The following is an 18,896-nucleotide window of genomic DNA, read 5'->3' on the forward strand; positions in this document are numbered from 1 at the left end:
CAGAAGCAAGCAGGGAGTTCGAGTTTGCCAGAAAAAGGGATGAATGACTAGAGAACAGAATGGGGGTGAGAGAAAGCAGAAAATCTTGTGCAGTGAGACCACAGGAAGAGGGGAGACATGCAAGTAGCAAGATCAGAATAGCAATTAGCATCAAAATAGCAGTAGAATTCTAGATTGCAATAGATGCAACAGTGCAGTGATGAAAGAGAAGCAGAAGACAGTCAGTTTGAGGAGGAGGAGTTGATAAGAAAATGCTTCTGATTCCACACTGTATAGAAAAACAGTGTCCCATACATATGAAGTATACTAATGTACAGCGTTAGCAGGTGGGGGTGAGAAAACCGGTGGAGGCTACTCAGAATGTCCATTCGTAAAAGATGTTTTAGCTAGAGATGAGATGTGAAGTTTCCAGTTTAGATAATTCATTAAACACAGACCAAGGTTCTTCAGTGCAAAAGAGGGGGACGGTTGAGTGTCACTGAAGAAGAGGGAAAAGTTATCTCGAAGGCTGTGTCAAGGTGATGGATGGAAGAACGAGTTTTTGAGGCATTGAACTATACCAAGTTTGCTCTGCCTCAGTCAGAAATTTTAGAGAGATCAGAAGTCAGGAATTCTGTGGCTTTCCTGTATGAGATGTTTAACTCCTGAAGGATCTAATGTCAATGAAAAGATGCGGAAAAGTGCTGCATGGGAGTGGATAGGACAGATAAAACCTTTTATATTCACCAATTTCATGATAGTGTCTGAGTTGGGCTCTTCATTCATTATTTTGTAGGCTGCAGTTGTCATTCCTGCTCTAATCTGGGATGAGATATAATTTTTTGCTTGCAAGAGGTTTACAGCTACTTTATATATTAGCTAGAAAATTGGATTATTCCTTGAGCTAACAAGGAGAGAGAGGCACATGTGACAATATTATGTGCAAAGTAATCTCATTTTCTATTTTTTTTTTATGAAAAAAAATTCATGTCTCCATAGGAAGGGGTGCATTTCTTAAGGCTTCTGAAATAATGTAGAGTTGATATTATACCTCGTATTTCAAAACTACTTAGGATATGGCAAAAATAAACATACCCATAAAAATAAAGCCTTTTTGTAAAACATCCACAGTATCAGAATGCTTATGATATATGAGCTTGTCACACTAATTCTTGGAATGAAAATAGTCATGATTTTTTAGTATGTATTGGTGGCGCTATCATAGCAACGAGTACTATTTATGTACACACACTCAATGGTGGGGTCCAATGCTTCACACTGAACAACCTGGTAGTCTTGACAGGGTTAGCAAGCATGTCACTGTATAGTGCTAAATAGGACCTGGCAGAAACACTCGCAGGAGAAGTAGCCAATAAAGGGAATATCATGTCTATCTATGTATCTATCTGGTTGACTATATATTGCTTAATTTACAAGTGCTGCTCACTTGATTTAGGCAGGTACAGCTACAATGAACACATGCAGGGATACAAACATGAGTAGCCTGTTATCAATGGATCTGTCTTTGGTGTCAATTTGTTTCACACTTAACGTGGAATGATGCTTGTTTTGAGTGTGTGTACGTGGAATGATACTTTTTTTGAGTGTGTGTACATGTAGGTAAACAGTACACTTCTATCTATGGAAAATATAATGCTTTAAGGATGTGTAACTTGGCTTATAAAAGACAAAGTGAAAGACAACAGCATACTGAAAAAGAACATGGTGAGGTGAGAGATGGCTCAATGCATAAGGAAGTGATATGCAATATTTGGATTGTCATCATTAGTAAAGCAAATGAAAGACAAATTGCATGGATCTAGCCATGAGCAAAGAAAAGATAAAGCATATAAATCTTTATGAAGTAGAAAGTAAAGTGCCACTGGGAATCCACAAAGGACAAGGGAAAGCTTAAAGAGCAAAGGAATTTAGACAAGTTACACACTGAATTGTGGTTTGGTAAGCAGTCATCTGCTGGCCAAGGCCAATTCATTAAAGTTAAAAACCCTGCTTTTTAAAACTATAACTAAAGAGTAATGTAGTTGTTCAGAGCTCAGGCAAAAGAACATATAACTGAGGTCAAAGAACTTGAGACAAACTGCAGTAGCTGTGTAGACTGGCAACACAACACAGACTGGCTGAACTAGATGATGGTGATAAACAAAGGCTAACCTAAGAACTTTAACCAAAACTTCTTAATGCAAGGTCTCCTATGTGCATCTGTCCTAAATTTTATAAGATATTGTTCCTTCTAGTTACACAAATGTGTATATGAATTGGAATGACAATGCCAACAAAAGATTACCACAAGTCAAATCATGAAATATGATGACATTTTAAAATTCCATGGATAAAACCAAGTGCACTACCTACACTTTAAAAAAAGAACAATTATATGGTGAATGCAGGAAGATGGTGAATGCAGGAAGATCACCTTGCTCTCTGTCTTGCACTTGCTACAGGTGCCTCCTTGAAAGGATGTGTGTTGCCAGATGTCCAAAAGCCTGAAAGAAGAAAATGTCAAAGAAATGCCTCAAGAGCAGAGTAAAGTGTAGATATTTTTCCTATAATACTCTATCATGTATATACTGATTCTACTTGAAGCAACCTACTTTAAACTTTTTTTTTGTATTCTTTTTACACTGCACCTAGTAAAGAAATTGTATGGTGAATTAAGACAACTTGTTCAATACTGCCAGCATCACAGATCAGCTACATCAGTGTACATTTATTTTGGGAATGACCCTAAAAGAATGTACACCTTTTGCAAAATGTCATGTAACTCTTGACCCTCTATAAACAGGAACAGTCTTACATCAATAGTTGTATTTCTCTGCCTCTGACCTTGTCCATTTAACATAATAAAGTATTTGATGAATCCCCTGGCTTGTTCATGAAGACACTGACCCTCATGAAGCACTGCATCCTGAATTGATGTATGTGCTTGAGTAGCCTGGCAACTCACATGGTTTAAATCTTATTGAAAATGTCTGGTCATACATGAAACAATAACTTGATTCCATAAAGATCCTAAAGGAAATATGGATAAATGATTTTGAGGTCAACTTCAAGAAGCTGTCAGATTCTACACCAAGACAGCTCCAAATAGTGATTGACAACAAGGGATGGACCACTAAATCCTGGTGAGAAGTTTAACACAGGCCATTCACTGTATACAATAAAACATGTATTCATCTCAATAAATGACTTGTTGCAGTGGGTGTATGTAATCAGTGATATAATCTTTCTGTATAAAAAAAATATATTCAATAGATAAAAAATGTAAATGAATCTCAATCTCTCAATCTCTCGATCTCTCTCTCTCAATCAATCAATCAATCAATCAATATCTCTCTCTCTCTCTCTCTCTCTCTCTCTCTCTCTCTCTCTCTCTCTCTCTCTCTCTCTCTCTCTCTCTCTCTCTCTCTCTCTCTCTCTCTCTCTCTCTAAAAAAAAAAAAAAATTGGTGTCCTGCAGTGCTTGCTGCATTTAGAAATTTTCATAAATATGCAACTCTATAAAAAAAAAAAAAAAATACGAGTAAATTTAACTTGCCCCAATACACTCCTAGTCTCGAACACGCTGATCTGGTTCACTCATGCTACCTGCATGTCACATCCCTATCACATAACACTGCTGCCGACATACTTTGTCATGTGGTGTCCCACAAAGCAGAAAGATGTTACTGTGGCACAGGTAAAGTCGACCCCATTAAGTTCACAAGCGTGTGAAAACAACGCGCGGCGCCTATGCTGCGTATTGCGCAAAGCTGCAGCCCAGTTGATGCGTGCATATGTGGTTCTACGTAGCTGTACCTTATTATTTAATTATTTATTTATTCATTTTTTCAAAACACACTAATTTATGAAGCTTTATTACTATTGTAACTCTTTTTCTTTTAATTTTACTATATTTCATCCACACAATTCCGGTAATAACAATACTAAGGAACTTTTAAAAATCCCGGCCAGGAGTCAGCATTGTTACTGAGTGTCAAAGCATTTCAAAATTGCATGCTCCAGGCACTAAAACCTTTCTTATTTCATTATGTTAATTAAGCAGTAGTAAGAGAGAGAGAGAGAGAGAGAGAGAGAGAGAGAGAGAGAGAAGCATACATTATGTACAGCACGTCTTTTCATGCAAGCTATTCGTCAACACTAGCATACTTAGCCAGATCAGCACATAGATTAACAGATAAACGCTTTGAGCAAAGACAAATTTACGGATAAAGCGTTGAATAAAAAAAAGTAGATGGATGCCTAAACTTAGGCAGATAAATGGACAGACAACATACTCCGATACCCACCCACATCATTGCTAGAATAAGTGGTGTAATTATTGTATTAAGCCTGTCAAATCAGAGGAACCAAGGTATTCACTATATGATACAGAACGACATGAAAATCATATGGATCAACTTATCAGATGGTGCCAGATATATTAGATTCTACTTATTTCTGATGGAGGTAGATGCGAGAGCGTGTACTGTTACTTCATCAGCTTGAATAAATCAACAGCAGGATATGCGAAGGCTTCCCTCCTCAATGGTTAAGGGGCGTTTAGCTAGCTGGCAGCTAGCTAAACCATATTAGACTTGTACTCTTCCTTTTTTTTTCAGCTTTATATAATCTAAAGAACTAGACTTGTACTCTTCCTTTTTTTTCAGCTTTATATAATCTAAAGAACTCTTGTACCCATAACCTTTTGATAATTTTTTTTCAGGTTCGGATCACGGAAAAAAATAATAAAAAATAAAAAAAACAAACTTCTTTCTAAAAGAAAAAAAAAAAAAAAGGATGAATGCAAAAAATAAGTTCTTCATTAAGAGAACTTATGCTGGTGTCAAATTCCCTTCTGGGATGTGGCGTGGATAAAACGAATTAACTTTAAACGAACTTTATAGAGTTAAAAAAAAAGAAAAGCACTTTATTGTTTTCTATAGACTAACAGAAGAATATAAACAAAAATAAGAACGTAGCACACAAGAATATAATTTCCCTAATCCTTTAGTTTATTTTGAAATAACTTTTATTTCTTTATTGGAATGTGTTCGTACTGATGTTGCTTTTCCATACTTACGTTATTGATCAATAAGTATCCACCATACATGTATTCATCTATTTATTCACTTGTATGTTTTATCTATTCTAGTCTTATTTTTATTTTTAGCATTAAGTAAAAGCATGCTTCCTCAAACTGCTGTATTATGGAAAAGTCAAGATATGGTTTTAACACAACCTTCAAGAAACACCGGTGACCATGTAGTATATCTATCAGGTTTGACTTTGATTTTACGTCACCTGAGTCAACTTGTACATGTCTCCGTAGTGAGCACAGGAACAACGTGTGATTCAAGGGCGGGAAATGTTTTCCGGTTGTGAACTTATAATGGAGAAGATTGCCGAAATAATCCAGGCAGTCTAATTAGCGATAGCAGTGTACCTTTTGTATGCAACAACGACGGGTGACGCAAGTTGGATATATTTTATCAGATAAGTGAGGTGGTTTTGTCATTATTGCATTACTGGGTCATTAGACGTTACATACCACTCTATCTTATTACGTGGTTGCGATATAAATAGCTGCTGTCTTAGAGAGAGAGAGAGAGAGAGAGAGAGAGAGAGAGAGATGAACATAAGAACATAAGAAATAAGGGAAGCTGCAAGAAGCGACCAGGCTTACACGTGGCAGTCCCTGTATGAAACACTCCTACCTATTTCCATCTGTTATCCCCATCCATAAACTTGTCTAATCTTCTCTTAAAGCTCTCTAGTGTCCTAGCACTAACTACATGATTACTGAGTCCGTTCCACTCATCTACCACTCTATTTGAGAACCAATTTTTTCCTATCTCCTTCCTAAACCTAAATTTTTCAAGCTTGAACCCGTTATTTCTTGTTCTACCCTGGTTGCTGATCCTAAGAATTTTGCTTACATCTCCCTTGTTATAACCCTTATACCACTTAAAGACTTCTATCAGGTCCCCTCTTAACCTACGTCTCTCTAGAGAATGTAAATTTAACCGCTTCAACCTCGCTTCGTAAGGAATACTCCTCATCCCCTGTATCCTTTTAGTCATTCTCCTCTGTACTGATTCTAATAGACCTATATCTTTCCTGTAATGTGGGGACCAGAACTGCACAGCGTAGTCTAGATGAGGTCTGACCAGCGCCAAGTATAACTTTAATATTACTTCCGGCCTTCTACTTTTAACACTCCTAAAAATGAATCCTAGTACCCTATTTGCCTTGTTTCTGGCTTCTATGCATTGTTTCCCTAGACGGAGTTCAGAGCTAACTATAACTCCTAAATCTTTCTCGTACCCTGTACTTACCAGAGTTTGGGTGTTTAATGTGTACCTATTGTGTGGGTTTCCTCTACCTACGCTAAGCACTTTGCATTTATTGATATTAAATTGCATTTGCCATCTATCCGTCCATTCATTCATTCTATCTAAGTCTGTCTGCAAGGCGATGGCATCCGCTTCTGACCTAATTAATCTACCTATCTTTGTGTCATCCGCAAATTTACTAACATCGCTACTAATTCCACTATCCAAGTCATTGATATATATTAGAAATAATAATGGCCCTAATACTGATCCCTGTGGCACCCCACTAATGACATGACCCCACTCGGATTTCGAGCCGTTTATTACCACTCTCTGTCGCCTGTTACCAAGCCATGACCCTATCCAACCTAACACCTTCCCATCTATCCCGTGCGCCCTAACCTTTCTCAGGAGCCTTTGATGGGGCACCTTGTCGAATGCTTTACTAAAGTCCAGATATAAGATATCATAACTATCACCATTATCTACTGCCTCGTACACCTTACTGTAAAAACTTAACAAGTTTGTCAGGCAAGACTTCCCCTTTGTGAAGCCATGCTGTGACTGATTTATCAAGTTATGTTTGTCTAAATGTTCCCTAATGTTCCTGGCTATTATTGACTCTAACATTTTACCTACAACTGAAGTTAAGCTGACAGGTCTATAATTAGACGCTAAAGTTTTATCCCCTTTCTTAAAGATGGGTACTACATTAGCCTGCCAACCAGCCAACCTGCCTACAACCAGCGGTACAGCCTCTCCAGACCTGCTTCACGGCACACATTCATTTGCTCCACCACATCCAAGGCAGTGTTTTGGTGGCCCGTCTGCAGATGGATAAAGATGCATTCCTCACTATGATTATTAATAACGATTAATATAATAATGACAATAATAAACAGCAGCAGCAGTGGGAGGAGAAGGAGGAGGAGGAAAAAGAGGAAAAAAAACAGAAAACAAGCATGAAACAGCAGCACCAGCAACAACAACAATAATAGCAACAACGACGGTGAAGCAGCAAGGACAAAAAACAACGACTAATATTACTACTACTACTACGACGGTAAAAACGAAAAACAAACTACCGATGCTATTTTTACAACAACAATAACAACAACGACGACGACGCAGCAGCAAGAACAAAAACAACTAATGCCACTACTACAACGATGATAAACACGAAAAAACTACCTATGCTACTTTTACATCATCAACAACATCATCATCATCCCACCTACATATCTATATACCACATCCACGAGTTCAGGGAAGAAGCATAGCCAAGACTGAACTTCCTGCTATACGCATGCGCACAAATAGATATATTTATTGACCAAAGAATTATATATATAAACAAAAAAAAGTAATAGAAGTACGAAAATCACACATACCCATCCACCCGCCCACACATGTACGATTTCTTTCAACTGGGAAAAAATAGTGTAAAAAGAATGGTGCAAGCATTTCCTGTAACCTAGCTTCACACACACTGTGTGTACACTCTCTCTCTCTCTCTCTCTCTCTCTCTCTCTCTCTCTCTCTTGCGCTCTCTCTCTCTCTCTTGCTCTCTCTCTCTCTCTCTCTCTTGCTCTCTCTCTCTCTCTCTCTCTCTCTCTCTCTCTCTCTCTCTCTCTCTCTCTAGCTCTAGCTCTCTCGCTCTCCAAGGACTCCTGGACTGGCCAGGAAGTATCTGGTCGTCGTCAGGTATAGCCAGGTGTGTTATTTCATCTGTTTTCACTCACTCTTGGTAGTTTGAGCTGCAATTCATTAATTTTGCAAACACTCGCTGGTTGTTTCGAGTAACATTACACTATCTTACTGAACATTGCTAAAACTACAAATCCTCCTTTTAATGTCAGTTGTGTTTTTAATTTAAAAATTAAACTTAGAACTAGTACATAGTAATACAATAAAGACTCGGAAATCTTTCATATTTTCTTTATATATATATATATATATATATATATATATATATATATATATATATATATATATATATATATATATATATATATATATATATATATATAATTTATACTGTAAACTTACTACAAAACACAATTTGAACATAGAAACCTTTTCTGGTTTAATTTTTTAGAATAATTAAGTTTCATATTTCATTTTTTCATTTACGTATACGCTAAACTACTAGAACATAAAATTTTAATTCCTTCATCAGATTTTTCCTGATTTGCATTTTTTTTATCTAAACTTTTAAACTTGCAACTACAACATGCAATTACAACAGAGAAACGTTTCCTGATAATTTCTTTTGTTTTTTTTTTCTTTTTACTTAATTTATCCTCTAAACTTACAAATACAACATACAATTACGATATATATATTTGCAAACTTTTTTTTTTTTTTTCTTTTGAAGTAATATAGGTATGTACAATCTTTCTATTAGCAACTGGCGGAAGAAGTAAAATTATCTTGATAATTTTGTACATACGTACAAAATTATGCAGATGTCTGCAAGTGTTGTGAATAGTTGGGTATTCATTAAGCACCTTTCTACTTCTCATCTGAGCTACAGTGCTGTAAAACATAGGTCAGATCAACGCTACAGAGAAACGATCAGCTGTTATGTACTATGGCTAATCGAACCACAGAAAGAAAACACGGGAAATATGTACCTATAGTACATTATCAGCAGCAGCATTATTCTCAAATGTTTCAGAGTCTTTTCCTATTGCTTTTACGCGAGGTCTATAGTCTATACAAACAGTCTCTAGTTGACGATGCTGGAATCTTAAAGGCATTTTCATTATTTTAGTGATTAACAAGGATTCTGCCCCATCAATGAGGAAGGCAGCCAGTCATCATTGTGGTCTTTGAATAATCTCCTAACAAGAGTCCAAAATGCATAAGAAAATGATGCAAGAACAACAGGAAGACAATGTGTTCTTGCCTTGTTCTAAACTCCCTTCGTTAATCCTCCTAATCCCCCCCCTTCACTTAAAAAAAGAAATATCATTTACCACTATCTTCATTAGTTTTATCCTGTTTATCACATCCATTCGTGCTGTGGAATAATCCTCACACACAAAAAAAAGTATCGGTGACAAGTGTTTCAAGGCAAGATAAGTAATATCCATGGCTGACATTCACCACTCTGTTTTTCAAGTTGAAACGAAGAAGACGTGGTCACTGGAGAAGGGCAGCTCACTACACTGGACTCAGGCAATGGGTAAGTCGCACTGATTCATTGGGCATTGGTAATTATACAAAATATTAAACAGCAGAAAAGATTAAATTTGCATTCAAATACCTGTATGGTCATGTCGATTACATTAATATTTCGTGCTTTCATTCTGCTTCGATTTTATAAGGCTGTAAAAAGCCATTAGTAAACTGTGTATGTGAATTGTGGAAATATATTTGAACACCATTTCTACGATACTTTATCTGACTTTTACCTCCGAGGTCATTTTGGAAGGCCTTAAGTTATTACAAGAACAAATTTTAAAGACCTTATAGATGACTAATTGAATTTTTTTTTTTTTTCACATCGATATTACTTAATTGATTTTTTTTTTTTTTTCACATCGATATTACTTAACCCGTGAAAATAACCTTAAAAATCCCAATTAGTCAAGTGTTTGAATGAGCACGCTGCTTCCGGTCTTCCAGCGATTTTATACCCATCATTTACGTTCATTCTCCGCTACTCTCCTTCCTCCGTAAATGAAATACATACGAGACAATGGTAAAGAAAAAAAATTAAAACCTCACTCTGAAAGAACAGTTAAGGCTGAAAATTACTGCTCTATTAAGTAACAACCATACGAGTGCGCATTCTTGACTCGTGCAACACATAAACTCAGTGTCAGTACAGGATCAAAATAAACGAGTGGATGCAGCATGCGGGATTAAAGAAAAATAAAATATATATATATACACGAAGCCAGAGTATTTCGTGCTCCTAAAATGTGATATGGTTATCTTTTTTTTTCTCTCTCTCCACAAACAACGCAGAAGAAAAAAAAAACTGGGTATGAAATGCGATTTTTTTTTTTCTTTAATCCAGACTAATTTCTTTGGTCGTGAAGTCAACGCAACATGACTACTTTTCTTCAACGCACTTATAACCGTATGCCACTTAACCCTCTTACTGCCAGACTACATTTGTCCATAATTTTACAACTTATTATTAACCACTTTACTGCAATCTCTTCAGTACTTGTGTAATATAGGAAAGAAAGCTTATTTCCTTTTTTTTTTGCTTTTTTTTTTTTTTTTTTTGTTTCACTGCCTGACTTGCCAATGCCTTGTTCATATTCTACTACAACTTTGTCTCCAAGAGAGAGAGAGAGAGAGAGAGAGAGAGAGAGAGAGAGAGAGAGAGAGAGAGAGAGAGAGAGAGAGAGAGAGAGAGAGAGAGAAACAAGAACTTCTACGTAGTAATATATTTTCATCCAATTATTCTTATGATTACTAGTTATGTTATCATGTTTGTTTATTCTAGAAGACCTTCAAGGACTGTGAAGGCACCACTATACTCTGCAAGACATAACATTCTTTCCTTGTTTGCCATCTCCCCCTCCCTAACCTCCACTTGTCTCTTTTGCTGTCTGTCATCCTCTCCCTCATCCTCCTTCATCACATCTCTTTCTTCCTATCTCTTTCTCCCTCCCAGACTCTCGCTTCCATTCATCCCATTACACTTCTTACCTTCATATCTTCCCTCACGCTCTCATCACCTCGTACTCTCATGCCCTGGTTCTTCTCCACTCGAATTACCTTCCTACTTAATTAAGCTTGTATTCTTAAACGCTCTGGACTTTCATTAGGACTATTTTCAAAGACCATGGAGAGGAGGAGTTAAGTTTTTTACATTTTTCCCCACTGATGATGCAGAATCCTTATTTAACTGCCACTAGTGACATGAAAACACTCAAGAACTTACACTACAGCCTCTAAACCGTTTCACAGCGCCAAGTATTTTCACATACATATTCTCCTACGACTTGCTTATCTGCTACATCCTCTTTAATAGTTTTGCAGCGCAGAAAAGACAAATAACCTTTTTTTTTATAACCATGGAAACCTTTTTTTTTTTTCACCAGTCAAAATGGTAACAAAGCCCTAGTTTTGCACTCATTACGTTTATTTTCAAAGGCTTAACCAGTTTCTCAAGCGTGTTTCTCCTGTTAATAATATAGAAATCTTGTTAATCTGTTGCTAGAACCGTAAAACCACCGCCAGCGAGCTACACACACAAACACACACACAGAGAGAGAGAGAGAGAGAGAGAGAGAGCGTTTATTAGTTGCCAACCGTTAAAATAAACACGAATTATGAAAGTGGATGAGTTGTGATGGTAGTAGTAGTAGTAGTAGGAGGAGAGGTATAAAAGTGCATAAACAATCGAGGCAAAAATAAATAAAAGAATAAATAAATGTGAACGCTGCCTCCCAACCCAGAATTTTTATACCAGGCAAGCCTAGTTGGAATGGAGTTACTAATCCCGTGACTCGCTTCGAGGTTCATTCAGTGCTGCGAAACTTCACATCTACGCGGTACAGAACTTAGCTTTTTTTTTTTTTTTTTTGACAAAGGCGGCGCACCACGAAAATCATGAAGCGCTGATTCAAAGTTAACACTAGTGCGCTTTCCTTCCCACCAAGGGAAATGCCTTAAGCAGAGATCGAACAAACCGGCAACCTTCCGTCTCTGAGTAAAGCACTGCACTACCCAGGCACCCGCCACGCATTAAGTAACGCCTGCGGCATCTTCGTGGTTTCTACAACATTCTAAAAGTGACAAACTGCACTCCACCCTGCTAAACGTATGAATAAAGTAAACGTGCAGAATGGTAACACTTTACCAATGCACATAGCAAACTTAGTTCCTCAATGTTGACCACTAATAATGACCACGTGCAGCAACGTATTAATTTCAAACGTGCACCATGGTAATGACGCGACCAGGAGTAAGAAAGGAACCATCACTCCGACAACATGAACTGGCCACACACAGCCTTCTAAAAACTATAGCTCTTAAAAGAGTGTGGCAGCCAATCCGGTCCCTAGGTTTTTGCTTTACTCCTCTACAAAGACGAGGCACAGCATAGAGTGGACATTAACATTAGCCTATGCTTGAGCGCCTCAGTTACAAGGCACCTGTCAGCGCGGAAAGTATTGCTTACCTTTATTTCCATCAGCTGATAAAAGCCTTCCTTCTTCCTGCAACTATCACCAACCTCCCGCGCGTGCAACTCCCGCCACAATCCACAAAGACACTGAATCTATGACGTCGTGTGTGTATGTGCTTCCCTTCCACTGTCCACAAACGGAGACCATGTACTGATGTCATGAAACTGTTTCGAAGCAGATATAACACCCTCACGTCGGATTTCACTGAGGACTCGCCGTGCAACACAAGAACGAGTCTCGGAACACGCTCTGATCAAATTGCCAAATATGATTACCACAAATTAATCACACATGAGGAAATGTTGATGTAATTTCATGACAATAAAAATAATGGACAACATTCTCAGGTGTTTCAGCGTCTGATCTTGATTTATTTTAATGACTAGTTGAAGGGTGTTTTCATGATTCAAAGGATAGCTTAACAAGAATTCTGCATCATCAATAAGAAAAAATCACAGGAACCTGACTAATGGCACTCGAAAATACTCCTTATGAGAGATCAGAGTTTGATAATACGAATGCCAATCACAAGTCAGTATTGTATGTATGCCTTTATATATATATATATATATATATATATATATATATATATATATATATATATATATATATATATATATATATATATATATATATATATATATATATATATATAAAGTAAAATAAACCTCAGAGAAGGAAAATGAAGTCACAATAGATACAACTCAAGACAGGATAGAAAAATAATGAGATGAACTACAACAACAGGTGAGAAGCGGAATGAGTTACGTGAGGAAAGTGAAAGTTACAAGAGGTGAGTTGCGAAGGATTAACAAAAGCTGGTCATGGTGATAGCACACTGACAAGGGTAGCGACAAGATATTGGAGAAGATTATATATATATATATATATATATATATATATATATATATATATATATATATATATATATATATATATATATATATATATATATTCAGGCGCGCGGTGCAACAACGACGTAACCGAGAAATGGAAGTTTCGAGAAAAAACGCGCTCAAAGTTAAACACTGATTGCGCACAATAGGATACCCTTAAATAAGTAAGTATTATACATCATTTGAAAGGTCTTGGGTAGTTCTGTTTGGGGATGTAGGTTTCGAAGTGATAGGTGACGATTTTGGGTGGATGACTTACGCGTTAATTACGCGTATACCGTAGGTAATAATTTTTTTCCCGATATTGTTTTCATTTGTTAATAATGTGTTAGAGCCTATTACACATAGTATTAGGTGAAAGTTTCATGAAGATTGGTACATAAATAAATTTTTTATGAATTTTTTTCCGAGCGTAAAAAATAAAACTTACTCATTACCGGCTCATTACCGGCTCATTACCGCTCGACTTTGAGCCTTAGTACAGGTGCTTAGATGGTCGAATATGACTTGGCCGACATCACCACGAGACTTTTACACCCTTCTACCACACGGAGCAGGCAAAAACACGAAATCTCAAATTTTACGGTTACGTCGTTGTTGCACCGCGCGCCTGAATATATATATATATATATATATATATATATATATATATATATATATATATATATATATATATATATATATATATATATATATATATATATATATATATATATATATATATATATATATATATATATATATAAACTAGCATAACTGGGTAAAATAAATATTTAAGTTCAATTTTCACACGCACACTCGTTTTCTGAGTGAAACAGGATTTCAAATGTCCTTGCCCCGAAGCCTCTGAGTCACATGTTTGGGAGTTCAGTGAAGGTGTCATTACTTCAACCTCCGGTATTTATTTCCGTACACTTCCTGCAAAGTATTGCCTAGAGTTTTAACCCTGTTACTGATAATATAATAAAGGTGACGAGTGCTCGTGTGTGTGTGTGTGTGTGTGTGTGTGTGTGTGTGTGTGTCACAAAGCGCGCGTCACATCCATCACGGATAAGGATTCTATTGTCAAAGAAAAGTGATGTATGAGTATTTATTTTCCTTCTTTTTTATTATCCCAGTGACATGATAAGTGTCAGAGTCCGTATCCGTATTTGCTTGGCTATCAGTCAAGATAAGGACAACATAATTGTTACATAACTTTATATATATATATATATATATATATATATATATATATATATATATATATATATATATATATATATATATATATATATATATATATATATATATATATATATAAGAAGTAATGAGGAAATCAGTATATGCATGTTGTCAGAAAAAAAAAGTTTTGTTTATAGATTCGTTAAGATTATTACGTAACGTAAAACTTTCCTGAACATATAACCTCTACTTTCTTCAGGGAGACACGAAGCAGCAGCACTGTGGGTGTGTGTGTGGATTTGTGCGTGGGCGTGTGTGAGCGGGGTGCGCCTACAAAATGGTGTCTACGAAGACCTGGTGCTGGCTATCGACCCTAGCATGCCGATGGACACAATGGACATCACGCAACTTCAACAAAATATTGAGGTAAGGGCACGGCAAGGTGATCACCTTTGTAAGGTTTCCTAACACTTATATAAGGGAACGCGAGCCAACCTCACATTGATGGCATTAATCACCAAGGTTTGCGCTGCTACACTGCATATGTTAGCTATCCTTGCTTACACACTTGTGGTGTTGAAGGCAGTGCTCGTTGATTTAGTAAACTGAATCTCTCTCTCTCTCTCTCTCTCTCTCTCTCTCTCTCTCTCTCTCTCTCTCTCTCTCTCTCTCTCTCTCTCTCTTGCTTTCTTACCACTAACCTTTCTGGTATTAAGCAAATTCTTTTCTTCTTTCCTAGCAGCTTCACTATATAGCTACATACACATTCGTAAAACTGATTTCACATTCGCATTCTCCTATCTTTCAAACACAAGTTCCTTTGCTACGTTCACAGGCATTGATACAAGACATGGGGGACAGCATGACAACAGCAACAAACGGGAGACTGTCTCTCGGGTCAGTACGGGTGGTGCTGCCCCTCATCTGGAACAACACTGACGGGTTTGACATGAATCCTGCTCATGAGGACTTTTCGTGGCAAACTGCTGACATACGCTTACAGGAGGCGCCCAAGGGGAGCTTCGACCAATACATCGACCACGCTCCCAGCACGCTGCAGGTCAGATGAGGACGCTGCATATTGTTTTAGTGTGGCTCAACCTTAGTCACCAAGGTTAGGTTAAGAGAGAGAGAGAGAGAGAGAGAGAGAGAGAGAGAGAGAGAGAGAGAGAGAGAGAGAGAGAGAGAGAGAGAGAGAGAGAGAGAGAGAGAGAGAGAGAGAGAGGAAAGAAGAAACAATTTCTCATATAAAGCGGCAGAGGAATGGAATAGACACAATAATTAGGTTGTTAGTGCTGAGTCAAGAGAGAGAGCTTTAGAAGATTAGATAAATTTATGGACACAGATGATCGGCGAATATAGGTACTTTTTATCGTTTTATGCTGGGAGTACCACACGTAGGCTAAATGACATCTTGCAGCTTCCGTTATTTTAATTTTCTTACAGATATACATTTCTCATATACGAGTACTGACTGACTCTCTTGGACCACGTAATGGCAGGTGTCTTTATGTTCCGCTAGATGGGGCAGTGCGGAGTACCTGGGCGTTACATTACCATCCACAACACCTTCCTAGACCGAGATTACACAAGAACTCACTATGGTCCCCGAGGTGAGGGAAATGGACATTAACGCACATTTACAAACCTAACCTAACACACATTCACGGTACCGAGGCTTTAATACTTTTCAATCTGGACACCGTTCGTCTGATTTCATATGACTGAAGAGCTCCAGAATAAGAGTTTGTTATAAAAGGCAACATAAGGATGTAATTAGGTGATGATGATGATGGGTCGGGTAACTCACTGGTTTTCCCGGCCCAGCAGCGTCACCAAGCTGGCCACAGACACAGACACTCGCCACATCTTTTATTTCAATTTTTCGGCTGCCGTTGTTCGGGGTCACCTCGACGGATCAGCCTTCTCCAGCGCACTCGGTCTTTTGCACCCTGTATTCTTAAACCTGCTGTTCCCTCATAAGGACTAATGTACAGTAAATGACTAAAAGACCACAAAAACTTATCATTCTGGTTTTCATGGATGTTTCTTCTGTTGACAGGGTAGAATCTTTGTCAAACTATCACTAGAACCATGGAAACACCCTTGAAAACCCCCAACAACTTTTATTAGAGGCTGTTGAACATAGTGGATATATAAAGATGCCAAAAAGTTTAAGAATACGAATGTTAGTCATACCTTTTACAAACATGTCTTTCACTTCAGTCATAAAACCTTGTCTTGCAGCGGTCTTCCCTTTCGTCTCCTTAAAAAGCCAACATTCACATACCAAAGTCAGCTCAGTACAAACATAACACGTAGCTTCTCTTTAAAAATCAGCCACTCAAACCAGTTCAGTATGAACTTAACACGTTGCTTCTCTTTAAAAATCAGCCACTCAAAGCTGGAAGGTATAAGTCCCCAGTAATGATTAATCTTCTCTTTTTCTTCTTCTTCTTCCTCTTTTTCCATCGTTTCTTCCGCTTCTATTCCTCCTTCTCGTCCTTGTTATTGTTACCTCCTCCTCCTCCTCCTCCTCTACCTCTCCCTTCTTCTCCTCTACCTCCTCCTCCTCCTCCTCCTCCTCCTCCTCTTCCTCGTTCTTCTTCATCTTTTCCTCCTCCTCTTCCTCCTCCTCCTTCTTCTCCTCCTCCTTCTCCTGTTTTCCTCCTCCTCTTCCTCTTCCTCCTCCTCTCCCTACTTCTTCCGGCAATGACAGGGCACGTCCTCATGCACGAGTGGGCTCATTACCGCTGGGGAATCTTCGAAGAGTACGGCCATCCCAAGGACCCCGTGTACCCTGTCAGCTACGAGAGAGACGGCCTCATCCTACCCACTGCTTGCTATGGGGGCGAACTCTTCGGAGACTTTCTTACGGGGTTTGTGACTGTGCTGAAAAGTCGTCAGTTAAGAATGAGTTTAAAAATGGGAGGGCAAGAAAGGAAATATGGGGGAGGGGAGTAGATAGGAAGTCTGTAAGAACTGACTTTATTTTCACGTAAGAAGTGTGAGATAAATTGTGAAGTAAGAAATTTTAGGGAAGAGAAAAGAAAGGGAAAGAAAAAAGAAAAAAAAAGTATGTATTCATTGCTTCTATTTACACGGACTTAATGAGATGAATTGTGAAGTTAAAAAGGGAGAAAAAAAAAGAGAACAGAGAAGAAAAGAAAAAAAAAAAGTCTGTGTCCATGGATCATCATTATATTTACATGAAAGGAATGAGGTCAATACTGTGAAATTAATTTAGTTGTTGTTTCTGAGAAAATAACACTTCAACATGGTAAACACGTTTCTTTTGATACTTAACAAAAGAGATAATAAAACATAGAGCTCCGGTTGATATAATGACAATAATTTGGTACAACGACATCAGCAAAGTATTATCACGTTTGAATACTCCAACTGCAATAACAGAAAATGAACACATAATTCTTACCGTTTCCCCAAGATGCACTTTTTTTTTCTCTCTCTTTTATTTAATTTTTGATGCATTTCAACTTAAAACATGATCACTAGATTCACTCTGGGTTTATATATGTTTGCTGGGACCACTGCAAGCGAGTACTAGTATATACCCTGAACCCCTCCTTTGAGCCCTTTTTCACGTGCAGATACAAAGAGCCGTGCCCAGGAGCTCACGATGACGCCCAGAATCCCTGCTACTTCTTCCCCAACAGCACCAGCAACCCCACCACCACCAAGTCCTCACTCATGTCACACACTTTTCTCTCCGTAAGTAATGGGGAGGAAATATGCACCCGTACTTGATATGCTCACTGCCAGACACCTTTAGTTATGGACGGAGAGAAGGAAGATAGAAGTACAGATAAATAAAAAGTTGACTGATAAGTAGACAAGTAGGACTACTCTATGCCATCCGCCGCTAACTTCCCTTCCCCCCCCAATGGACACTCCGCCATCAACAGGAAGGAAGCTTCTGCACTCAAGATACCCACGACATCTTCGCTCCAACACCCCAGAACCTGATGTGTGGACAGCACTCTGTGTGGGAAGTTCTCGAGACTCACCCAGACTTCATGAACACCGGGTATGTCGACCTCAGCCCTTGGGATGAAGCATATGTATGGTTTGTGATTTTAGAATGTTCAATACTATGCTGCTAATGGTAAGGTAAGTAAAGATTATAAGAGAGAGAGAAGAGAGGAGAGAGAGAGAGAGAGAGAGAGAGAGAGAGAGAGAGAGAGAGAGAGAGAGAGAGAGAGAGTGTGTGTGTGTGTGTGTGTGTGTGTGTGTGTGTGTGTGTGTGTGTGTATGTTACGAGGTAACGGTGGATGGGTGAATATTATTAGTCAGTTTAGGCAAAAATAATGTTACTATAACGCTTAGGTTAACAACACAACAGCAACA

At 38.0% G+C, this 18,896-nt stretch overlaps 1 long non-coding RNA gene across 1 annotated transcript; it reads right to left on the reverse strand.

Annotated features, from left to right (window-relative positions):
• Positions 1 to 1,169: 1,169 nt before the first annotated feature.
• On the reverse strand, positions 1,170 to 12,811 carry LOC135106964 (uncharacterized). The gene is made up of 2 exons (XR_010271518.1): positions 12,462 to 12,811; positions 1,170 to 2,483 (listed from the first exon to the last, which is right to left on the reverse strand). It is a non-coding gene; the product is annotated as an uncharacterized LOC135106964 (long non-coding RNA).
• Positions 12,812 to 18,896: the final 6,085 nt, after the last annotated feature.

The sequence above is a fragment of the Scylla paramamosain genome, chromosome 14 (assembly GCF_035594125.1).
Source record: "Scylla paramamosain isolate STU-SP2022 chromosome 14, ASM3559412v1, whole genome shotgun sequence".
NCBI classification, from domain to species: Eukaryota; Metazoa; Arthropoda; class Malacostraca; order Decapoda; family Portunidae; genus Scylla; species Scylla paramamosain.